We start from the raw sequence: 26,841 nt of genomic DNA, 5'->3' as shown, positions 1-26,841 counted from the left end.
AAAATACTAGTGCCATAATATCATTCTCATAGTTTATAAGTGGCTTTTACATCTAAGATTGGAACCTGCAGCCAACTTCCCTATCCATGCAACATCCATTCAGAAATCAATAAAAAGACAAATAAGCAGTCAAAAACCATGCAATATTAAGTAGAAGGAACACTAACAATTTATTCTATTCCCCCCTCCCCCCCTAATATAACTGGGATTAAAGGAAATTTTGTTGATATTCTGAAAGCATGTTGTATGAACATATGCTTATTTGTACGGAGAAGAAGGAGGGGGGAGGAGGAGGAGGAGGAGGAGGATATCAAGAACTGTTTATTTCAAAACTCAGAGAATAACATCATAGGGTCATTGGTGTAATTTTAGATTGTCAACTCTCAAATCATATAAGCTATAAACAGGAATATAGTGACTTGTGGGGATCTCTGATAACTTTTAAGTTGTATTTTCCTTAGATCTTCTCAAATCTTCATAGAGTTTGTTCAACAGATGCAGTTTCTCTCTTTTTTGCATTGGAGAAACAGGGTACTCTATTAGTCTTTATCTATTGCTCAGCTTTTAGAAGTACTGACTCAATGGATTTTTTGAAGGAAATTATAAAGCTGCTAACTCTTGAAGGATGTAAGGGTATAAAGAGTTTGTCAAGGACTACTGGAAGCAGAAGGTCAAGGCTTTTACTGGGAAAAATAACAATATAGAAAATTATTGTATTTTCTGAATGGTTTGAAAATTATTATTTATTTTTTGTAACAACCATACAGTGCTTCTCTCTAATGTGAAAGATTCAGACTACTGTTTTAATGCAAACATATATTCTATTACCTAATATTTCTTTCTCCAAAGTAATTTTAATATATAATTCTAACATTGTAAGTAGATCTACCATATCTTTGCTGCAAAAACCTGGAAAGCAGACTTTGTTACAGAAAGGAGATACAGATGACCTTTTTGGGTCATCTGGTGCAAGGGTGTCAAACTGCTGACCCGTGGGCCGGATTCTTCAGAGCGAAACCACACCCATCCCATTGCCGGCAATGGCAAAAAAGTACAATACGTTGCAACACATCACGTGACATTGTGAGTTTGACACCCCTGATCTGGTGGATGCTTAGATTTTTGAGGGACATAACCCAATGCAATATCTATTTGTGTATGCAGAGAACTATACTATAGTTGTGTGCTTCAAAGTGATTCAGCATAAATGATTTAGATTTCATTTATTCATAGTCCCTCTCTGTAATTCAGAAAAATCACCCAACCTTTTCAGCCCAGAAATAAGTACTGTTGCTTTAAAGAATCTACCTCTTAAAGGTGAAGTAACTCTTAATGCAGAGACATGTTTTTTCAGGCTTGTGAAGAAGCCTAAAAGAAAGTTGGGCTGCTTTAATGAATACCAGAGAGCACTTCTTTCAAATAATTTTATCAACAACACAGACCTAATGTCTACAAGTGTCATACATTGAAGCTCCAAAAACTCTTTACTACAATTGATCTCTTGCAAAGCACCTTAGAAATTACCAACTCATAAATGTGAGTGTTATATATAAATATTATGTGAAATGTTTCGTTATGGATATTATCATGGTACAAAATTGTACTACTACTAAGAAGGAAAGCAAGCTGACATCCTGGGGGATATGATAATCCAAAATGTCAATTTAGGACAGTCTAAATAACAACTCTGTCAATATTGTTTAACATAGAGTTGGCTTTCTAACATGCCAGTAACTCAGAAAGCATCTCAATATATGTCAGAATAATAACCAACATTTACATCTCTTTCTCCATAGTTCACTTTATCAAAACTATAATATTTGGATATATCTATACCCTGCTTGGTTTAGACACAAATCTCTTTATGAAGTTGAAAACATTCTTACAGTGCATATTGTACAATTTACTGCATAATAACGTCTTATATTTTAAAATAGTATAATAGATACAGTTACATAGAATGTATACATTTCAACCTCAGTCATTATTTGCAGTTCTCAGTAATAAACACACTGAACAGGGCTCACTCCTACAGACATTAACCAAATGATGTTAGCCTCTTGTAGACATCAGAGATGGAATCCTGATAATATTTTTTGCATGTGCAGATATACTCAGTTGGTTTCCATGTAAATCAGGATCTTGATAATGTGTGTCCTGGTTCATATGGAAGTCAATATAGCTACTGCTATGTGCATTAATGTGTTCCTTATGATGATACTATTAGATGTGCCTAGTATTACTGAAGTTTTCCCAAAGTGTGTGTTCCAATAATCCCATCCAGAAATAATATCAGAAGGGTATGGACGAGGATTATCTGGAGTTCATACCTTGGAAATGCTCCAATAACACCATGCCTGAGCAGGGTTTTAGCATCTAAGTTTATAGCATTCTGTGCTGTATGATGGGTCAAGTCTTTAGCCCTTTGGGATGGTGCTTTTGTTTGATCCAGATCATCAATGTTCCCAAAGCAAAGAGAAAGGTTGGATTAAAGAGCAAGATAGTGATGCAGGCTCCCACACATTATAGCTTCCATGTTGTACATTTAAATCAAAGGTACAAGTACATAATATAATCAGCTACTACCATATGAACTGTTACCTGGTAACATGTGAAATCAATTTGCTGCATTTGCCAAGACTAAAACACAGTGAAAATTCCCAGAGGCATTGTGTTCCTTTCTCAACTATCAGTCTTGGACATTCATTAATACCATTAGAGTTACCTATGTAGGCTAGAGTAGCTTAATGAAAATGAATTTCATTTAAAGGAGACTTGGTAATAGAGATCAAATGGTATAAATCACTTTGGGGAAACAGTGTAGATACAGGCTAAAAATCTATTCCTTTTTACCTTGCATTTTTAATTCCCATGTATCATCTTGCAGTCCATGTGCTGTTTCAGTGATGTTCAACTGTGTAATTTCTACCGTCCTGCAGGCGGTGATTCTACAAGCAGACAATTACTAGTGTCAGCAAACATGTGGCAATGGTTCACTGTATTACTAATTTGTAATTTTTTTGTTGTTGTTAAAGAATAATTTGAAGTCATTGGTGTGATTGGAGATAAACCATTTCCCAAATATATCGAGGCAGACTGTCTTAACTTTAGAGAGGCTGGGTAAAAATGCTTTTTCATGATTTCTGAAGAATCTTTGAATAAACAAATGAAGATGAAATCAGAGCTAAACTTGAGTTGGAGAATATCACCCTGTTATTGGAGAGCCTATCATTCCAAATTGCTTAAGGTAATAACATAGAGTATTCTGATAGATTCTGCATTTCTTTTATTGTAGCAGCTGAGTGCCAGGACTTAGAGTTTAAAGCTAATGCCCTATATATAAGTAATCTAATTCTAAAGTTCCATGAGTTCATGGTAGAAGGTAGAATTCCATACATTAATATCTGGCTTTTTGCCTGATAAGTCCTAAATAGGTTGGTATGTGAGAAATTGGACTGTTCACATAATGGCCTTTTTCCTAGTGATCAGCATAACTAAAACATAGCAAAGGATATATATTGTATAAAAATAGAGAAATGTTCTTTCCATGGGGATGGGGACATGTACAATTCATACATGTGAAAATGACATAATGAACATCTTTTTAGTCTGAGAACTTAAGGGAAAGTAGAATGGATATACAGTACCATTCTGATAAGATTCATAGCACAGAATCATATTGTTCATTCTGTCCTTTGTTCTGATGGAGAACCAATTCAAGTTATGTTATAGAAAAAAGAGTTCCTCTACAGGTGCAGAGATATAGAGATACCCTCTGTGACCAGGCAAAGCTGTACTGGCAATAGATATAAAGTACATACAAAAACTTTTCATTCCTTAAGTGGTACAAGAATACCTTCTATTGTATTTTACCATCTTAAGATTAGTCTGCTCAATTTCTTTTTAGGGGAGGGGTTTAAAATAAGGTCCTGTCCTGCTCTTACTGATGAGACTTTGGAAGTGATGAATGGTCCCTTACTTCAATTTCCATTATTCTGTGAAGTTTATTTTCCGTTGTATGACTAACAGATCCTCCATCCTGATTAGCCAAACAATTGTGGAAGACCGTGAGCTATCATTTCAATATCAGAGTTTGAGTAATCATTGTGACATTAAAAGACTAAGAAGGCTTTCTCTTTTTGCATCAATTTTAAAGCAAGTGCCACATTGATTATTTTGCCAAGCCTTCTAATAAGATGGTTTAAATATTATTTGAGAGCCCATACTTTATACAATGATCCCTTCTCTTTCTTTTCTTTTCCTTGTCAACATTGTATATAAAATTACATATCTTGATCTTAGGAAAAAAAACATATTCAAATATGTTCCTGTCCAAGTAGCAAACTACCGCATATCTTAGAATATGGTTAGTAAAACTGAACATGACTATCCTCCATTCGGTATTTTCTAACTGTGTCAAGGGCAATACAATAATAGATATTTACCTCTCTACAACACCTTTCATTGACATTGTGTAATTATTTCCTTCCCAGTTGAAACTAATATAATAGGACTTCTCTACATCCTATGTGCCATTTGTAAGCATTAGACATGGTTGAATTGGTGTACCCAGGTTTTTCCTGGCTTATTCTTATCACTCTTTCTGATTACAAAATTATGATATTGCATGAATATCATGAAAAATTTGTGGGTTCAGAGAATTAAATATTTGAGGTGAGAGTTTTCTTTTGATGATTGGAGGGAAAATATGAAAACCCGCATTATCCCTGGGCTGCCTTTCCAGTTACCATAAAATTTTGGCAATAATTTGTATTCCTATGTTTTATATCCCAATTTTGGCATGGCTTTACTTCATAATATTTGAAAATAGTATGCCATATTGTGTATTTAATCCTTTTTATTTTCTGCAGCCTTACTGCATTAATTTTAGTTATGCAAATTCTTATGCATTTTCCATTGTACTTTTTCTGCTTGAATGAATATTTCTAATTATAGATCTGTATCTCTTTCATACTTTGGAGCTGATTGGTTTTGGTGTATGATGAGAGTATTATGTTAATATAATAATAGTAATCAAATTTGAATATAAAGGGTAATGGTTGGAACTGAATATAGGTTTGTCCTATATTACTAATTTAATTTAATTTTGCTCCTACATCTGGACATGCACGGGCTTTCTTCAGTATGAAAAGAATAATCCAGTTTAAGCTAATACATATTTTAAAAGAATGTCATTCATAAAATAATTAAATTTTAAATTGGCCAAAATTATATCCTACATATTGGAAATTCAAAGTTCTGTGTGTCCAGTGTTGTGATCCTAACCTCTTATAATGGATTATTTTCTCATAGCTTTGAGTGATATCTTCAGAACTTCAGCATAAAAGGATGCATGCAGTGGATTGGGTGGGGGGCCTTCTTCCATTTCTGCCAGTCATTTAATCTAACACCATTTAATGCTGTTAGATAAAATAAACCTCTCGCAGCACTACCTATTTCTTGGGGCTTTAACATGTCTTTTTGATAAATCATAGCATTCCCCTCTGAATGTTTTCCTTGTTCCTATAATAAAAGAAAGTACTCTCTTTTAAGAAATTTATAAAATAAGCCTCAGCTTGGATATCCAGCTGCCATAGGCCCCTTTACTCCTCCATCCTGCATGTGTGAAATAAATTAATTCTCTTGTCCACCTTTACATGCTGAAGTAGTAATTGTTTACACAGGCCATTTATTTTGAAATGAAATAAAGCTGAAATGAAACATAGATGCCCCTGATTATGCAGAGACTGTTTTCCTCATTTTCATCTAATTTTGGATTTGAGTTAGCCTCATGATCATATAAACAAATCAGTGGTTTAAGTTAATTAAAGCTTTCCTAGAATAAACGTATTGTATAAACATGCTCTCAGAGGCAGAAGTGATAATTAATTTAAATTAAATATCTGGAATGTAGATATTTGAGAATGAGACATATTCAAGTATCTGTTTGAAATAAGCTCTTCTTAGGACTTTATTATTATTTATTAATAATGTCTCTACCCAAATATACAGAATTATATAATGGATTCTCCTTTACAAATTAAACCCAATAATTGACACAGCTTAAAATAAAAATAATCAAAGGTTAGCATATATTTATTAATTATATACTTTATATTTAATAACTTCTACTTATAATTTTGTCCCATATTATCTTTTTTTCCACAGCATGTAAATATAATGTTTTGGTAAGAAGATTTTGAAAAGGAATCTCTCTTATTTAATGTGTTCTTCTCAACCTATTGAATTTTTTAGCCTATTGTGAATATGTGTTTTCTCTCAAAAACTATTGAAACTTATTTCGATATCAACTGTCCTATAAAGTCATATATATTAGTGGCTTACATTTTATTTTTTTCAGGCAATGTTAGGATTTGATTACTGTTACTGAGATAAAATCTAGACTTGCTATATCACTTTTTCTCAAGTGCAATTGTCATCGTGGTGTCCACATAATGCTAAACACCATCAGCTGCATATTATAAAACAGACTGGAGGAGAAGAGAAAGCTGGCCTTAATATTTGATGAAGGAATTATATAAATGGCCATGAGATTGGTCTATGAAAATGTTTCTGTCCAAAGCTGTATTCAGGCAGCCTTCTTCCCAAACACAAATATGAATGAATAAGTAAGCATTTTAAGCAGAACCAACTTGGCAGATTTTTACAGGTAATTTTCATTTACATTTCAAATGTTTAAACTGGCTCAGTTAGGTTGCTATTGCAACAGTTTTATTAGTATTTTTCATTGAGATAGTGGATAGGCTTTATTGAAATGTGAATAAAGTCATCTAGTGAATTTGTGTCTCAGATTGATATTAAATTAGGCAGGTTATATTTACATACAAAGTTCTCAAATGTTACTAAGAGAACTATCAATCATTTTCCTTTCTTAATTAAAAAAACAACACTGTTGTTTCACTGTGGTAAAATCCCCAAATATTTTTGCACATTATTCCTAAATGCAGCTCACACAGGCAAGAATTTTGGAATGTTATTAGAATAGTTTATCTTTGGCAGGATATTATATGTTCGTTGCCTTTGCCATGAAAAAGCTGAAATATGAAGCACACAGTCTTCCTAGATAATTTAGGAAATCCTAATGGTCTGGCTTCAAAAAATGAACAGCAATTTTATATGTTTTCTAGCTTTTCAAATTAAAGGAAAACCTAAAGTTATATTTTATAGAATAGAATAGAATAGAATAGAATAGAATAGAATAGAATAGAATAGAACAACTTTATTCGGCCAAGTATGATTAGACACACAAGGAATTTATCTGTGGTGCAGAAGCCATCACTGTACATGCAAAGCAACAGAATAACAACAATAATAATAACAAGAACAATGATAACAATAACAATAACAATAATATCAAGAAGATGGGGAGTAAGAAGAGTAATAATAATGCTACAGCCATACTACTTGGATAAATACACATAGGCATTAGTGCCATTCCAAGGGAAGGAGTTGCCCATGATAGGAAGGGTCTGCAATTATCTTGTCAGTCCTCCTGCTGACCTGCATAATATACAGGTCTTCTATGGAAGCAGGCTGGTTGCAGTTATTTTTTCTGCAGTCTTAATTATCCATTGGAGTCTGTACTTGCCCTGTTTGATTGCTGAACCAAACCAGACAGTTATAGAAGTACATATGACAGACTCAATAATTCCTCTGTAAAACTGTATCAACAGCTCCTGGGGCAGTCTGAACTTCCTAAGTTGGTGCAGGAAGAACATTTTTTATTGTGCCTTTTTAATGATTGTTCTAAAGTGTCCATTTCAAGTCCTGGGGAATTATAGAAAAAAATTTAAAGGACTCTACTTTGATACTGTGCTATCAGATATAGTGAGGTGGTAAAATAGAAGAGCTTTTCCTAAAATTCAGTCTCATCGCTACAGTTTTAAATGTATTCAACTCCAGATTTGTTAGAGCTGCACCACAGGGCCAGTTGTTTAACCTCCTGTCTTTATGCAGATTCATCACCATCTCAAATGAGACCAATGACCATTGTATCATTTGCAAACTTCAGTACTTTATCATAGGGTTCCTTTGAGATGCAGTCATTGGTACAGAGCGAAAAGAACAATGGATAAAGCACACCACCCTGACGAACGCCTGTGCTCATTGCCCATGAGCTAGATGTAATTTTCTAGAGCCTCACTTGGTGCTTCCTATCTGTCAAAAAAATTGATTATCTACCTACAAGTATGAGCACGTTCAGTAAGCTGGATCAATTTAAAGTAGAGAATTTCTGGCCTGATGGTATTGAATGTTGAGCTCAAGTCCACAAAAAGAGCCCATGCATTGGTCCCTGGAGAGTCAAGATGTTGCAAAATGTAGCATAATGACATCGTCTGCTGACCTATTTGCTTGGTAGGCAAACTGCAAGGGGTCAATCAATGGATCTGTGATGACTTTCAAGTGGACCAGCAGTAAGCAGTTATTTATTTATATTATTGAACTTTTCAGATAGCTGAAAATCTATTTGAAACAGAATTTGTGGAACTTCTAAAGTCACAGTAATTGTAGGTAATATTCCTTTATCTAAGATACAAAATTTTCATTGAAATATGAGTTTTATCCTTTCAGAACTCTTTCAGAAACAAAACAAAAGTTGAAATTTTACTTTCTCAGGTTTTAATCTCAAAAGACAGTTTGTTCTCGAGATATTGCCTGTTCATATTCAGAATTGTCCACAGTGTCTGACTCTGTCTTTAGAATGACATATCAAGCATTGCAATTTCATGATGCAAGCTCCTTCTTATATACATGTGACATTGTGATCCATGTAACAAAGGATGCAGTGCATGCCTTGCAATGCCACAAAGGTCATCTCATTGTTTGTTCCCTCTTGTTCTCACCAGTTGCTTATATTGTGGTGCCATTGGATTCTACCAATGACTTTGGCTATTGTCAGTCATGTGTTTTGTTTCAGAAGTACAGTTTTATGTTTTGAGCAAGATGACCCTTCACAGATCAAATAACATGTAGTCAAAGCTTGCAGTTGCAATTTATTGCAGTCTGCCCCTGTGGTTTCTCTATTATTTCTGTGAACAGGGAAGTTTACTTTCAAAGCAATGAGCTGGAAAAAAAACCCCCAAACAAAACAAAAACAAACCAGCAGGTTTCCTTCCACCTTCTATATAGGCTGGTATCTAAGAAAAAGGAAACAGAAAAAGCAGATAGTACTTCCCTTAATTTTACTCCTGTTCCCTGATCTCTAAAAAAACTGGCTATTTTTTAAAACAGAAAACTTGGGAATCCAAAGGGATAGTCAACAAAATTGCTCTATCTGTAGTTGTGTTTTAAGTAAGATTTTGTCTATTTAGTTATTGTTTGGTGTTATAATTAATGAAAAATGCACAAGCCTAAGAATACACATACCTTCCATGTGTAACTTTTGTATTCTTTCATAAGCTTAATGTGAAGCAATTTTATGCTTTTGAACAGCCAGGACACAATCCTAATTGAAGTTTAGAAAAGGAGAAAAGATTTAATAAAATGTAAACAAGACCAAATCATCTGTATGTCGTATTTATCAAATGGAAATAACTGTAAAGGCTGTTGGTTTATTTTCTATTGTTCTAAAGTTCTAAAATGCTTCTACAAAGAGCAATGGCAACTTTGTTTACTTTTCCTTCACACAGAATCCTGACACTAGCGGAATTTGTTGCCAAAAATACATTAACATGGAGATGGCAGTGTACCACGCTTTGATTAGACCTAGATAACATTGGTCTGAGGGAGGAAAAACTGCAAGAATGAGACTAGATTTCAAGTCATTCTGATATGCAAAATATAAAACATGAATCAACATTTAAATGAATCTTGCTACAGAACACTGTATGCCAATAAAATAGAAACAGACCAATGTACTTTGTCTATCAACTTCCATTAAAACTTCCTAACATTTCAGATATGGCAAAAATAAAAAAGATACTCCTTTGGAGTACCTCAGTGTTTTTGTATGGCCAATTAAGTCTAGATAACAATAAAAAAAAATCTCTATAAGAAAGTGTATTAACTGTATATCCCAGCTTTCTGCATGTTAAGGAATTTTCCAGCAAGTTTCTGCTGATTGTTCTCCTATCATAAATGTGTCCATATATTCTACTGCAATTGGAGAAAGAGAGCCAGAGGCTGCATTTTCTTTTACTGCCTCTCCCCCTCCCTCCACCTTGCAGTGTTTAATATTAGTTTACATTATTTCAGAGCACTGAAGGATTTTCCAGCGTGTATAGCTAGGATCAAAGGAAAAAATAGATGATTCCAGTTTATAGTGAGAAAAAGGCAATCAAGCCCACAGTTATTTTAATGTATAGTCCCACAGGGCTCAGTCTCTACCTCGTATTCTGAAACACTGTAAGAACTCTTTAAAACACTTAAAGAAGTCATCTATCTATTTGAAATGAGATATAAATATGCTGATGAAACTCAGTTAGTCATCTTGATTGAAGGCTGGTGGCTATGAAGCAGTGGAATGGACAATACCACTCAGATTAAATCCTCACACTCCTAAACTGATTGTCTAGAAAAAACTTGGCTCCAGTTTAATTCTGGATATTGCTCTGAGTGGGATCACTCTCTTCCTGAAAGAGTGAGCATATGACCTGGGGTGGTGGGGGTCTGTGTGTTCTATTGATCTCTGCTGGAACAACAGATAGAAGCTAAGCTAAGTCTTTGTCCAGATTGGATTTATATGCCAGTATGGTAGGGTGAGTTGACCTGAACAATATGTGTGTTGCAAAAAGTGGTCTCAAGTTTAGAATTTTTGACTGCAGACTCCAGGCAAAGAGTGGCATAAGCACCAAGAAGTTTCTTGATAGAATTGGATATGTCTTCTTGCAGGAATTGGATATGTCTAGTCTAATGAAAAGAAGGAGCAGGTTGAAAAGATAGCATTTCTTCTATCAAAGAAGAGGCAGTCAACCCATTTCCCAAAGTTCCTGAAGGCAGAACAAGAAACAGTGGAAACTAATCAAGAAAAGAACCAACCTAGAACTAAGAAAGACTTCCTGACAGTGAGAACAATTAACCAGTGGAACTGCTTGCCTCCAAAAATTGAGGATGCTCCACAACTGGAGGCTTTTAAGAAGAGACTGTATAGCCATTTGTCTGAAATGGCATGGACTCTCCTGCTTGAACAGGGGGTTGGGCTGGAAGACCCCCAAAATCCCTTCCAATTTTGTTATTCTGTTATTTTTGTTACTTAAGATACCTGTGAACTGGTACATCTTCTTTTTGGCTAAAACATACAAAAGGACAAATCTGTTAGACCAGAAGTTCCTGAACTTTTTCAGTGTATGGTGCTCTCAGTGTCTCAGTAAAAAAAGACTGCCAAAAAAAACCAGGTTCACATATGCATGTCACAAACATTTTAAACATCTCATGGCACCCTGTGGGGGTATTTTTAAAAACACTTTATTATTTTTGCAAATAAACCAAGGCAACGAGCACACCTAATACTCCTCCTATTTTCCTGTTTTCCACAACAACCCCGTGAAGAAGGTTGGGCTGAGAGAGAGAATTCCTCGGCTAAAATCACTCAACTGGTTTTCATAAGGACTAGAACTCTGGGGGACTACAGCTGATGTATGAATCTGTCTATAAAGTTCCTATCCTGCTTCCTAACTTCCAACAGCCAACCGAGGCCCTTTCTAGACTGGGATACTCAGATAAAAATCCTAAGCACTATTTGCTTTAAATCTGCTTTGCTCTGCTTTTACAAGTGATCCAGAAACTACTGCTCCTGACTGATAGTGGATATTAATAGCTTTTAAGCCTATATACCATCCCATAGTACTTTACAGCACTTTCTGGGTAGTTTGCAATGTAAACATTATTTGCCTAGAATAGAATAGAATAGAATAGAATAGAATAGAATAGAATAGAATAGAATAGAATAGAATAGAAGCTTGGAGATCTTATAGTCCAGCCCCCAGCTCCCAACAATCTGGGTCCTCATTTTACCAACCTTGGAAGGATGGAAGGCTGAGTCAATCTAACTTCCATCAGCATCGTACTCTAGGCTGTGGGCAGAGTTTGTTTGCAATATGCACTTTAATCACTGTTCCATCAGGGCTTCTGCACCATGGATGCTGACTGTATCATCTTGGCTATTCTTCAGTTGCTGCACTATTGCTTGCCAATAGCTTCCTGAATCCGATTCAAATGGCTGATATTAACTTATAAAGACTTAATGATGCAGCCCTAAGTTAGTTTAGGAACTACCTCATCTACAGGTTATATGTTTTATGAATGATTATCAAAGGAGAGACCCAGCCTCTAAGAAGGGGTCTTCAAACATGGCCCTTTTATGACATGTGAACTTCAACTCCCAGAATTCCTCAGCCAGGCACACTGGCTGAGGAATTCTGGAAGTTGAAGTCCATAAGTCATAAAAGGGCCAAGTTTGAAGACCCCTGCCTAAGAGAAGCACAGACTGAAAGGCAGTGTTTCTCTGTCATGGCTGCATCTCTTTAGAATACTTTGCCCCAATTATCTACCTGCCCCTCCATGCCTCAACACCATCACAGAAGGTGTTTTTGATTATCTTGCTTAGGGGTCATTTTGAATTTTAGTTATGATCTTGGCGTACAATTTCTATTTTGAGTTTTATTTGGTGACCTCGATTTGATAATGCAGGTGTTCTTATGGTAGACGCCTCATGTGATCTTGATATATTTAATTGTAGTTTATTTTCCAGACCACACAGAATCTTGCGAGCATGGCAGCATATAAATAAATATAGTAGAAAAAATAAGGAGTTTGAGAAAGTGGATTTTGGATTTTGAAGAATTAGGCATTTTGAATTAACCTCATACAGATAGTTTGGGGGAAAATGTCTGAAGTAGGGCTCTTCCAAATTAGAAGGAATTTGAATTTGTCCAAAGCTTCATTATTTATTACTGCTTGTTGATATGCTAGCAAGTTATAAATCTTTTAAATAAATGTTAAAATGTATATTTATAAGGACACAGATACATTCGCCTGTAAAAATAGATCCTCCCTAACCCTTTTGTATAATGAAAACTCCAGAATGGGAAGTGAAAGGTGGAACAGAGATATGTAGTTTGTAATTTACAACTTTACTACTGTACTTATTGTGAATTATTTTAGCTGAGCACTCCAATCATAGTGCTTGGGAGAAGATATTGAATTAATATATTACTTTGTGAGTTCAGCACTATTTCTCCTTTTCACCTTGAAGAGCAGGAATATATGAAGACTTTTGTTGTGGTAAGTAGGTTTGGGGAAGATTTTATATCCAGTGTATCCTTAGGAAGTGCTGAATTTTCAGTTCACACCCTACAGCATCTGCCATTGTTCACTTCCCATCTATCATCCACTCTCTCATTTTGCCCTTTCTGTGACTTAACACAAAAAAGCCTTTAACCTATCATTTGCCACAATATCCTGACTTCTTAACTAATTTTTAGAACGATTTCAGTTTTCATTTTGAAACATCTTGTTGATTTGAGCAGTGTAACAGTACCTGGAAAGAAAGAAATAAACAATGTATGCATGATGCGTGTGGTTTTTTTTAAAACAACAACTTACAAATATGTCTGTGTGCATATGCAAGATCTCACCAGGTCCGCAATAGAATCAGCTCCAGGCAAGTTAATTGTTCCTGTGGTGAATAATTGTGTTTATAAGCAATGTGCACTACAGCAAATGAACTTTGCTTATTAAATGAATACTGTAGTGAAGTGTGCAATTATTTATTGAACCTTTTTTGCTTCCTACAAACTTATTCTCATTTACCCTAACGTTTAGCATCTGTCCTACAATTTACTCCAATATCTCAACTAATTTTGAATTTTCTACTTTCCATCTCTTACACCTGCATGCAGCCCTAACCATCTCCCAGCTGGTCTTCATTTTCCCTCCTTTATTCTTCTTTTCTCTTCATCTGATCACAACTATTATTAGCTGTATTGTAGTCTAACATTAAGCCACCTCCTGGTAATTCATTGTTTTTTGCCTATACTGTACCTTTTCTATCTTAGCTTTACTTAATAAGGAACATTCCATTTTTACTGATGTAGAAGTCCAGATCCATTCTACTTGGATAAATGATGTAAAAAAAAGTGCTTTGCAATCAATTCTCCCATTTTTGACCATTGCAGCATCCTGTACTAGCTGTTCTTAATCAGCACACATTTATAATTTCCAGGGAAGAAGCTTTTGCATGGTGCCAACATTTGTAGACTTTTCTAAGGAGCTGGTCAGTAGATTAATTTCTCTGATCCTCTCTAGAACAAAAGAAAGAAATGTAAAATTGCCTAAGCTGTTTCTCCTTAGAGTTCTTCCTTTTTTCCCATGAGGAGACTGCAAAATTTCCTGGGGAGAGGGGGGGGAACCTAAAGATGAAGGAATCTAATGCAATTGCTCCAAGCCACAAATGGAGCCTTTCAAAGGGCACTAAATCTGGACAGTTCTCTGCTAACTACCTTTGAAAATTGCTTATTAATTGCTGAAAAGGAGTTAGACACCTTCAAAGGGACAAGGTTGAAATACCTGGTGAGCGACTGCCTTCAAACCTTAATGTAAGAAAATGAAGATTTACTTTTATAACTTTTAAGAACTTAAAATAAACAGCAAAAAGCAAGACAAGCTTTTGGCCACTGAAAGTTTTTTTAAAAAAATTAAAGGAAACATTGTAGTATTGTATTTTAAATATCATGACTTGGAAATTATTTTAAAAGAATAAAGACACATTTGTTGGAAATAATTTTTCATGGCTTTTAAAGGTATTTGTCTAAATCAGGGATCTTCAAACTTGGCCCTTTTATGACTTGTGGCCTTCAACTCCCAGAATTCCTCAGCCAGGCAAGCTGGCTGAGGAATTCTGGAGTTGAAGTCCACAAGTCATAAAAGGGCCAAGTTTGAAGATCCCTGATCTAGAGCACCTCATAGTCACCTGAACTACAAGATGGGTGGCAAATGAATTCTTATAGTTGTTGATACTTGTTATTTTTTTTCTTCCATATTTTTGGTCCCTTTTGTAACAAGAGAAAAAAGAATTATTCCCATTACTCTATGGAGCCATTTCTTTTTATTTCCTTCTTAATTTAAAAAAAAAGTATGGAAGAAAAACATGACACATTTCAACAACTACCTGTATAAGAATGGACAAATATCAACAACTATAGGAATGGATTACAGACTTTTTTTAAAAAAAGAAGAAGATAAAATGAACTCTTGATCAAAGTTAAAATGTTATTCTGTGTGGTTCTTTTTGTATTTATTGATATTTTGATTGAAGAAATGTAACAGTGGATTTGCTTACCAGGTGTTTAAAGTTTTTGCTATCTAACTATTTTTTTTATTCTAATTGTTTACATTTAAATGCTTAGCATCTAAGTTGTGTGATTTCCCCCCCTCTAATTGATATGTTAGTCTTTTTTTATATATAAGGGTGTTGGTATTACTGTAGTTTATTTATCTCACAATGTTTAGACATAATGGAGAAAGAAAATCTGATGTGAAGTTTGCCTAGTACATTCATTTTCCTGCTTCTCTTATGATAGCAAATGGTGGTATCAGTTATGAAGAGTCAGAGCAGATGCAAAATTCTGTATTCCTTTGCATGTTGTACTTGATATCTTTAGAACTGTACATTTCTTCATGAATTGTATCAGGTATTGGATTCTGAATTCTGTAATATATGCAACAGGGTTTTACAGAAGCTATAAATATGAAAGTACAGTCATGTAAATAGAAAGTGACCTGTGACCTGGAAGTTGTCCTGCCAGTGCATCCTTTTACATGATTTAAATACTAATCCATAGGATTATTGTTCTTGACATAATACTTTGAAGATTTCTGTCTTAATCTCATTTGATAATTTTAGTTCTACACATTAATACTTATATTACGAAGAACGGCTGTGGGACTTGGGTTTGGCTAGTCTAAAGAAAAGAAGAAATAGAGGAAACATGATAGCAGTGTTCCAGTATCTGAGGGGCTGCCACAAGGCAGAGGGGCCAGGTTGTTCACCAAAGCACCAGAGGGAAGGATGAGAAACAATGGTTGGAAACTGATCAAAGAGAGAAGCATCCTGGAATTAAGGAGAAACTTCCTTGACAGTGAGGACAATCAACCAGTGGAACAGCTTACCCCCAGAAATTGTGGGCACTCCATCACTGGAGATTTTTAAGAAGAGACCAGACATTCACCTGTCTGAGATGGTATAGGTTGTCCTGCTTGAGCAGGAGACTAGACTAGAAGACCTTCAAGGTCCCTTCCAGCTCTATTCTATTCTATTCTATTCTATTCTATTCTATTCTATTCTATTCTATTCAAGCTGGTTTACAGTATTTACAGTGTGCCATAGATCCTTGATTGTGAGAAAGTTTTAACTGAATTACATGATACTATTCTTTAAGGATTTGTTTGATTATGACTGTAGCTGAACTCCTATCTAATTTAGGCAGATTTTCTTTTGTAGCAGTTTTTCTTAAAGTTATAAATGACTTTCAGTAAAATCATATGGACTTTTTAATGGTTACCAGTACAATGTTTGCTTATATTTTTCTTACACAACTGATTCTAGTTGGTTGTGAAGGTTGAGATGTGTCACGCAGTCTCAAAGTTGCTTACTTCTCTAATCATTTCTTCAATCTTTTTCTAAGCTAAATAACAAATGTATTGTCAGAAAAGCCCCATCACTGTAAAATCATGTCATCCAGGATAAATATAATCGTATATTCCCAGGACATGTTCCTAACAGTTGAAGTGACGGAAAAATTGCCTTTAAATGCTTTTCAGTATGAGTGGAAAGGCATTTCTTTGTTTTAAATTCCAATTTTCTGGTGTTTTTCTGCTTCATTCTATTGTCTGAATGTCAACAATTTTCTTTAGTACCAATTTCACATGACTCTTTCTTTATACTTGTTAGGTCTTTCTGCCACTCTCTTGTCTTAACTTGACTTGAAGACTGGAGTATTTTCATTAATGACGTGTGGTTGCACTTTCCTTTATTATTCACCAGTAGTGGCTTTCTGACAGGGATAGAGGATTATACTTGGAGTTCCCAAGAAATTGCATTTCCATCTGTGAAAGGAAGAACTTTGAAACAAGCATAGTTATGGATGTGCCAGCTGACAGCCTCTGACTTTTTTTTTTTCAGAAACACACATGATATAAAGCAGAAGCTTTTCAATGTTGTTATTTTAGACTGAAAGTTCATCTTAGCTGTGAAAATGTAAAAGCAAAGCAGAGTAAGATTGTCTTGGCTGAAGAAGACCCATTATTTCAGGTTCATTTATAGAAGCAGAGCATACTGGCATCCTAAACATGTCTAGTAAGAAAAAAAAATTCTGCAGAGTACCATGACACCTACACCTTGGTAATTGCCTTTTTATCCACAGTCTCATTATTCATGGATTCACATATCTGCAGTTGATTAACATTAATCTGAACTCCTTTCCACAGTAATACATTTTGGGTATCCATGGCTTTGGGCATGTGGTTTAGAGTCCACTATTTTATACACGTGCAGAAATATGGATCCAGCCTCAGTCCACCCAATTTTTCAGCAGTCCCTGCAGCTGCTTACCATGTATGATCACTCTCTTCCTAACATTACTTCCTCTAGGGCCCTTCATTTTCTACTAATCTGCAGTATGCTTAGAAATGATAAGCAAGTAATATATAATGAAGCAGTTGGCTGGGAGCAGTGGTAAATATTTGAGAATAATAAGCAAAAAAGTGAAACTGCTGAACTTGTTGACTTGGAGGAATAAGATGGCATGGCATTATATCACCCATGAGTATACTACCTATTCCATAAATAAAATAAAATCCCATATCTATACAAGTATGGTGTTGGGAATGTCTCAAAATTTCAAAGTGGTATTCCATGTACATCAGGCATGTCAAACTTGCAATGTCACATGACGTTGTGCGACGTATCGGGACTCTTTCCCCATTGTCAGCAATGGGGTGGGCGCGGTTTTGGCGTGACGCATCTGGCCCGCGGGCCGGCAGTTTGACATGCCTGATGTACATGGTCTCTACACAAGAAGGATGGGAAATGCTCTCAGCAGAGAACTAAACCAATAGAAATCTGCTGAAGGCACAGAACATTATTTTCAGGTCAGCAAGAACTAAGCTCAAGCAACACTACATATCCCTAACAATATTAGATGATAAGAGAAGTTGCACTGGGGAACTATGACACAGCACAGGCTGGCCAAGTGATTTTGGAAGATAGCAGCCAGAGCATGTTTTCAATGCTGATAGGTGTGTGCCTTCAGCAAAGAAAAAAAAAGTGCTTTGGATTTCAGTTTGCCAAAGACATGAGGCAGGACTGCAAGGGATTCAACACTGGGTCATCTTCAAAAAGTGACATCAAGACTTTTCATGGGTTTGAGAAGAAAGAGGAGGAATGCTCCACAGTTCCCTTGTTTTGATTTATTTGCCGCAAGCCAGAAATAAAAAGGTCATAACTCAGATAGTGAAGTTTAAAAAAAAGAGAAAGAATGTACCTGTTATACTATTCCTTTGCTGGGAGGAAGGTTGGAATTTTTTAATTTAGTACATTGAGGAGTGTGCAGAATAGGTTTATGTGAATAAAAAGTCATGAAGGGGGAAAAAAAGAGATTTTATAGGAATTAGAGGTTGCCAATCAGAGAAACTTAGGGAAGCTGATATGAGCTCAGTGGATAGGACAAAATGGGAAAAAGTAAAAAATGGATTGTGTGGTGGCTACTATTAAATCCTGGTCAACCAGAAAAAAGGAGTGTGGTTCATTTGAAAGAACATTGGTAGTGAGAGGGTGACCTCCACACAGTGGGAAATGAAAGTGCAAGAGGGTCATTGGGCTGCTCCATGAAACAGATAGACTGGCAGTTGCCAACTGACTTTTTGATAAGGTTGCTACAAAGTTTCTTTTAGTAAAATGTAAACATTGCTTCTGAAGAAGAGCAGTACAGGGAGATTGGCCTTGATAACTTAAAGGGCAAGACTGTCAACCTTGGACACATAGGAGAATTAAGAGGAGGAAGGACAGGGTTTCCTTGCTTTGCTGCTTTTAAGCAAGCTGGGCACTTGCTGTTTACCTGCTCCATTGATGTACAAGTTCTGCATTTTGTTGCATATCATTAAGCTTTCACTTGGCTGTGTGCCCAGGGCCACTGCACTATAGTCCCTAATCCCTTCTTCATTGTTTGTCTCCTGATGATTGTCCAATTTGCATGAGTTCTCCCATGCTGGGTTGTGAGGAGCTATTGGGGAAGTATATGAGGGAAGACAGATTGTAGATTTTCCCCCCCTTACTTAAATCCCACAGTAGAGTGTCTATTATTACACAATGTTGATGTAGATCTTCCAGGATATTTTGGGTATCTTGCTTTACCAGCTCATCTCTCAGATCTTCAGCCAGCTCATCTCTGAACTGGTCACAGTCAAGGCCAAGTCATTCCACCCTACATCTTGAACAGGCAATTTAAAGTTCAGAATAAATTATCTTATTGTTTTCTGTCCCTGGTTGAGCTTTCAAATGTCTCAACAAGCAGTAATGCATGGTTTGAGATTTGCAAAGTGTTCTCTGGAATTATGCATGAAGTCCTGATTGCTATTCAGATCTGGATCTTTCCCTTCAATCAACAGTGTTGTTTATTTAACTGCTGATTCCTTTAGCAAACTTAGCACAAAAGTCACTTTGGTGTGATCATTGGGAAACTCCACTGTCCTCCCTGACACAATGAGATATGAATGTCCAAAATTGATCTTGGTCCTCTTTGAAATTCTCCAGAAAGCTCATATGGGAACCCAGGAGTATCCGCTGAGCAGCAAATTGTGTCCCAGCTGTTGTGTTAATTGTATCATGGCATTCTACAAATTGATCACAACTAGTTATAGGTGTTGCAGCAATGCTTCTGCAAGGTGTTTGGTGGATAAAAGAGTTCCCTGGTGATTGGAGCCCATTTCTGAAATTCCTCTCATTAGCAAAGAGTAGGAGACTTGCAAGATTTGTTAGCCTTATCAGGTAGACTATGGACAGGACACACAATCAAATGAGCTAATTGTATTTTATTGTAAGGTTACATCTTGCAAGTCTAAAAGTACTTCACTCCCCTTATCTCTTTTACAGCCCAAGAAACTAGGGATGAACCTCTTGCCCTATTTACATTCCTGCTATGGGCTAAGTTACCTTTTATCTGACTTTTCGCTTGGCTGATTTTGTTGTCCTGTATCCCAAAGTCATTCCCACATCAACTGACTGAAAGTAAGATCTCATCAATACAGCAATACTATACAGCTTTATATTTCCATTTAAGCCAAGCTGGAGATGGAACTGTTGTAGTATGATGCCTATGATATCAAACTGGATGAAGTGGAACTTTAGCTATGTTACTTGGTTCAGAAAGGTTCTTTTGTTGGTTTTAGTTGTAAATCATGAGAAGGGGCATTTTTCCTGAAATAACAGATTTCCTGGACAGATGTCCTCCTGGAATCACACCCTCCACTGGATGCACAGGTTCAGCTAGTCAATCAAGACCTCTAAAGAATAGTAACTTACTCTCCCTGGTGTTGCCTCTGATTGCAGTACCTCACTTATTGGCAAATGAGAATGGCTATAATTTATAATACAAATACTGGGGCATTACCTAGAATGCCAATATATTTCTGAATGCAATTCATCTATATATAAAGAACTGTAGCCTTGAAGATGAATTTACTTCCATTTAAACATGCCCATCATCTTGGTTTTTAGCTTTTCTATTCTATTTTTCCAATTTTAATTGTTTTCTAGCTCTTGTTACTTTTTATTATATTGTAAGTTATCCAGAGTCGCTATATTAGTGAGATTGGTAGCATAAGAATTAAATCAATCAGTCTACTGTGCAGATGTTCCACACCCAGATCAGTACTGAATAAGCAGAATTTGCATTGTCTATAGAAACTTAGCTGATGTATTTGGATTGCCTGAAGGATTCATCCTACATTTCTGATGCAGAATCCCCAAGGAGGTGGGGAGAGTAGAGCAGCGGATGACAAATGGAATTAAATACAACATGTTGAATTCAGCAAGATTTTCCCTATTATGACTTAACTTGCATATAAAATCTTTCTGATAATCTAATATTCAAAGTAATACAAAAATGGTTTCAGATTCAATTATCTGTATTCATTCTATTAAGAAAGAAATTCAGTATAAAGGTAAAAAAAAAAGTACTGCAAATACTATTTCCATTTTCATTTCTGAATCTTGTCTCTATATCTAATAGTTCTCTGCCTCCTCTTCGTTTTGAGTTCTCACCACTGTATTTTGATTTACTCAGTCACACTTGGTTAATATAATTTACTGCTGTATAATGACACAACAAGAAGTCTTGACAGTTACCGGAGGGCAGAAAAGCTTGAGTAGTGTCTTCAAAGGTAAAATAATGCCTTTAAAAATACCACACACACACACAGAGAGACATACACAAACATACAGTTCAGTGTTGATTCAGTCCTTTGCAGTAGTTAGGTTGAACTGAGACTTGTTTAGAAAGTAAAAAATTCTGTCCCAAATTTTGCATTTGTATTATATATATATTCAGGAATATCTCTAATTATATATCTCTATATTCTCTTATTGGAATAGAAAAAGATTAGTTAATGAGCAAAAAACAGCATTGCATAAAATAGTAAATGGATGGGATGGAAGCAATGATAGTTTGCCTGAAAAAAAAGGTAGGGAGAGGTGAATTGTGTTGGTATAAAGTAAATTTAACTAGATCTCCATTATTATTTCATGACTTTAGTTTTTCAGGTTATTATTTTTTACCTCTTTCTTGTGTTTAATATTACTTACCTTAAAAGATAGGGGTAGGGTCTGCTATCTATTGGTATGTAGAAAATCAGGGTGCCGTCGGCCAGACAGTGTCGGCTGGCGACCCCCAGGGCAAGGGCCTTCTCTGTCAGAGCACCCACCCTCTGGAACGAGCTGCCCCCAGAGATCCGGGTTATTCCGGATCTCCCCTCCTTCCGCCGCGCCCTTAAGACCTGGTTGTTCCAGCGGGCAGGACTGGCCTAGGGGTATTTTTAATTGGTTTTAGCCAAATTTTAGTAGAAGCGGCCAATTATATATTTATTTTTAATGATTTTTAAAACTTCTATTGTATTGTATTAAATTGTTTTTAACTGGCTGTAAGCCGCCCTGAGTCCTACGGGAGAAGGGCGGGGTATAAATTTAATAAAATGAAAAATGAAATGAAATGAAAATATCAGTCAGCCAAACATACTTTTCTTTTCTTAAATATTTTTGCAAGGTTATTGAAAAATGTATCAGTTACAAAGAAGGAAGTCAACTTATATAATTCGTCTTTCTCTTCTCCTCTTTCTCCTTCATTGTCCAGACCCTTTGAACATCAAAAGATTGAGAGGGGACTAGAGATCATAGTGTGTGTTAAGTCGGCTCTAAATCTGACATGTTAATTATTTACACTAGTAGGTGTAAAGATCTCTATCCAATTTTGAGCAACTTCCCATATTGAATGCCCCTTTGTGGTATCACTCCTGAACTTTCTGGTTTAAGGAAGAGAAGGAGAAAGAAAAATAACTGATTATTTAAGCTATCTTTTATTCATACCGAGCTGGATGGTACTTTTTCACATTTAAAATAGTTCTATTTAAAAAAAAGATATTTTTAAGCAAGATTTATTCTTCTGTTACCAAAAGATCACACTGGTCCAATAACCAAATTTTTGTGACTGGTAGTTATTAGATTTAGAAGGCTAATTCTAGCAAGCCCTGTAATTTAGAATTGTGTGTGTGTGTGTGTGTGTGTGTGTCTCAGTGGAATATTCCCGAATATAAATGATGCCTTACTAATATGGCAGGTACTTTGTTCTCCTTTGTTATTAAAAGTTTTCAATGAACAATATTCTGTGCAAAATATGGACTCCAAGAATAACGTGCTATTTTTTTTTCTATATACAAAAAAAGAAAGAAAGAAACCACCTCATACAGATTGCTCTCATGGGATCTTTTAGCAGGAATAGCAGGTGCAGCTGTGCATTTGAGGACTGTCCCCACAGGAAAAACTCATAAAAATAAACCTGGAGTATTTAACATAATGGTGTTAAGGAACAAATGTGCTGCTGAATGAACAACAAATGAGTAGAAAGTTCCACATTTTGGTTTCAGCTTTCGATTGTGTAGACAACAATTTATAAATGAGGGTACTGGAAAAAAAACAAAATATAAAAGCATGGAAACTCAATAGAAATATTTATCTACTATTATTGAAAGATCCCTGATGAAATTTAGTAGAATTGAAGCCAATCAGCAATTTTTTTCTTTGCTTCTGACACACTCTTCGAATTAAGATTTGAAGAAAATTATAGCAATAACCACACATCTTAATAAGTCTTTTATGAATATCAATCTTCCACATTTTGCCTCTTCCTCATTACTCATCTCCCATCTAATTATCTGTGGCTAACATCTGACACTCTCAAACTCTCCTGTTCTTGGGTACACACACACAAAAAAGCACAAATGGTGGACATTTGGTTCATTGTACTGTGGACCTGTGCAACATCTATGTAAACTGTGTGGTCATCAAATTCTACATATAGCAGTTGGAAACAACCAACTGTGCAACCATTTACAGTGTTGTGTATGAACTGTGCTAGTTTCAGAGAAAGAGGACGGTGGTTGTGGTGTATTCTTCATTAATAGCCTCATTGTCATAATGCCCCAGCTGTATTTAGGAGAAGGCTTGAGCTTCTAGGATATTATTTAGACACCACCAAGTCTATTACTTATTTTGTTAATTTTTTATTAAACATGCTTATGAGTTAAGATTAAATCTTCCATAATTTTGTATCCCAAAAACTTTGGTTCATTGGTTTCAGACATTGCAAATAGTAATTTTCTTTCTCTAGTTAATAACCTGGGATAGGTTTTATGAAGAATAGCGGTCACAGAGTTAAAAAATGATTTGTTACTTAAACAATGTTCCATCCATCTCCTTCTTAGTAGTAGAGCAGGAGAACCATTTATCAGTTAATGTAGAATGCTTCACTATACAAATTGTGATCAAAGTCATGGTGGTAGTAGTAGTAGTAGTAAAGTATCACTGTTCAGTACAATGGACATGTTGGATTAATATTGGGGAACAGTTCCTGTGCAGAAGTAAATTATGTTATTACACATAATAAATTTAATGCTGAGACAAGTATTCTGAAGAACACACACAACAAGTGGGGGGGGAAGATTAGGGGGTCATTGTTTTTATAGGTAACATTTGGAATTATTTCCCTTTGTTGCACACAACATGCCACATATGGGTGATTCTCATTAACGAGAAAGAATCTTGTATGAAATAAGACTCAAAGAAGGAAAAACAGAGTATCCGTTGACTTTGAAAACAGACTGTGCTATTATAGCTAAAAAGGAAGTAATAAAGTAAAATTAGAACAGCCACCAGTTTAATAAATTTAGTGAAAGTGCAACTGCCAAACTCACAATGCTGTTAAGAGGAGGAAGAGCTAGCAGGCTGATTAAGTAACCTGCATTTAAATAATCTTCTTTCCTTTATTAGGCAAAGAACTTTTAATTTGTAGTTTACATGCTGAAGGGAAGAAGATCAGATTTGACAATGGTTTTTCCGTTAATTGGGAAATTACGGAAACAAGTTGCCTGTGGCATCTGGAAGAATATTTAAGAAATCAGGCATATAACAAAGGCTATCCTATAACTTATTCAATATCAAAAGAAAATGTATGTTCATGTACCAAGTAGTAAGAAAAAATGTGTCCTTTATCTGCTTGAAATTATTCCATAATTTTATCTCTATGGAAAACCCAAGCAGATGCTATATGACTTGCATTTTGTATCAAAGCAAACTATTGAGTCTCTAATCACCTGGCAGTCTAATTTATACCCAGAAATGATTGTGGTCTCCCTTCCAAGTACTAAGCAGATGCAACCCTGCTTAGTTTTTGAGCCCTGAAAGGATAAGCTAGGTGCTACCATCACAGAAAAAGATAGGTCATTTCTGGTAATTGTTGGGATTATATTTAGCAGCTGTCCAGGTAGCTGGCAATACCTATAGGTGATTTCTATTTTGTAGAGCTGAATAAGGACTATCCTCTCTTTAAAAACCTTTTTTGTAATGGTTATAAATCCCAGTGTCACCCCTACCCCAATGTGGAGATGAAGGTTGCCGTTGAATAGCTGCATAGTGTCTATGTTACTAATACCACATTATGACTTTAAAAATCATAGGTAATGTTAATTTTCATTTCAGCTGAATTAATTTTCTTTGTTTTGCTGCTGCTTTTATTTTTTGCCTTATGATGCTGTGTTTTATCCAGTTTAATATATTGTGTTTTTTAAATTGGTTTATATTTTTACACATTCATTTATATCAGGCCTAATAGACACACAAGGTTCGGAGTGGTACACTGGGAAAAGCTTTTCTTCAGGGACATTTATACTCTGGTGAGAAAGGTAGAAGATTTCATTGCAAAAGAAGAGAACTGCTGACACCCATGATAAGAGAGAAAGTGTCTCTCTGTCTCTGTCTCTGTCTCTGTCTCTGTCTCTGTCTCTCTCTCTCTCTCTCTCTCTCTCTCTCTCTGTGTGTGTGTGTGTGTGTGTGTGTGTGTGTGTGTGTGTTAGAGAGAGAGAGTATGTCTGTAGGGCCAGGCTACTATAGCACCAGTTTTGCCCCATCACATCAGTCTGACCCATTGTGCAGGCCTAGCTAGCTAATACTAAAATTCATAGGCTTCCGTGATGCCTTAACCACTATACCACAACAGCTCTCTACACATGATATTTATCATTATCATTACTTACATGATAATAATTGGAGCATTATTATAAAAATACCAACTTGTGGCTCCTCACACCAATATTTCCTACTTTTGTGTCTTTATCTCTTTACTTTGTTTCTTTTCTCAGATTATCCCTCTTCCCTTCCTTTTCACTCTGTCTCCTTTTATTCCTTATTCCTTAGGTCCTTTTTCTTACTCAGTTTTAAATTTAGCCTTCCTTAGGACTATTCCAGCCTTGGCCCCGATGACTTGTCTTGTTTCTCAAATCAGCCTTCCTCTTGTTCCCTTCTGATGGGTTGGCCTGAAGGATTGTATTTTCAGTGGCAATGCAAGGAGACAATTTGGAATTATTTTTAATTGTTTCTTTTAAGCACCACTGAATTAAAATTAATTAATAAAAATTAAAATCCTTTACAACAGAGGTTGGCAGTGGAGGATCTGGGCTTACTAACATATTTTGAGATAATTTACTGAAGACTAATCATGATATCTAAATCTTTGTCAGACCCCCCCCCCCCAAAAAAAAACAAACATTATACTTTCCCTTCTCTATTAATTATGTATTACTTGGTATTCTAGAGCAGGCTATGATTTGGTACAGCTTTGAGGTACAGAAATAAATGTATTTATTTTTTAACTGGACTAAACAAAAAGATCTTTGAAAATTGTGGTGTTCTGAACAAATATGCATAAGTCTGAAGTCTATCTATCATGCATGCGGAAATTTTAAGTACAAAATAAGGGTTTTTATGTTCCATTGCCTTTGTATATTGAATATTATTATTAAGTATAAGATAGATTTTTTAAAAAATGAAAAAAGTTATTCTTTTATTAAATTTAATTAGGAAGCATGGATTACCAAGCTTAATATACACTAATATACTATATTAATATTAATATATACCTAGCTTAAAATTCGCTAGGTTGGCAATGATTTTGGACTGTTTATTTCTCTTCTGTGTTCAGAGTCCTTCAGTTGCAAGGTGCAGATATTCAAGATGTTGCCAAGGGGAAAATGAGCAGGAAAGGACAAAAAATGGTTAGGATC

Source organism: Protobothrops mucrosquamatus, unplaced genomic scaffold (assembly GCF_001527695.2).
Source record: "Protobothrops mucrosquamatus isolate PMUCROS unplaced genomic scaffold, P.Mucros_1.0 scaffold159, whole genome shotgun sequence".
NCBI classification, from domain to species: domain Eukaryota; kingdom Metazoa; phylum Chordata; class Lepidosauria; order Squamata; family Viperidae; genus Protobothrops; species Protobothrops mucrosquamatus.
This window is presented reverse-complemented; position numbering follows the sequence as displayed.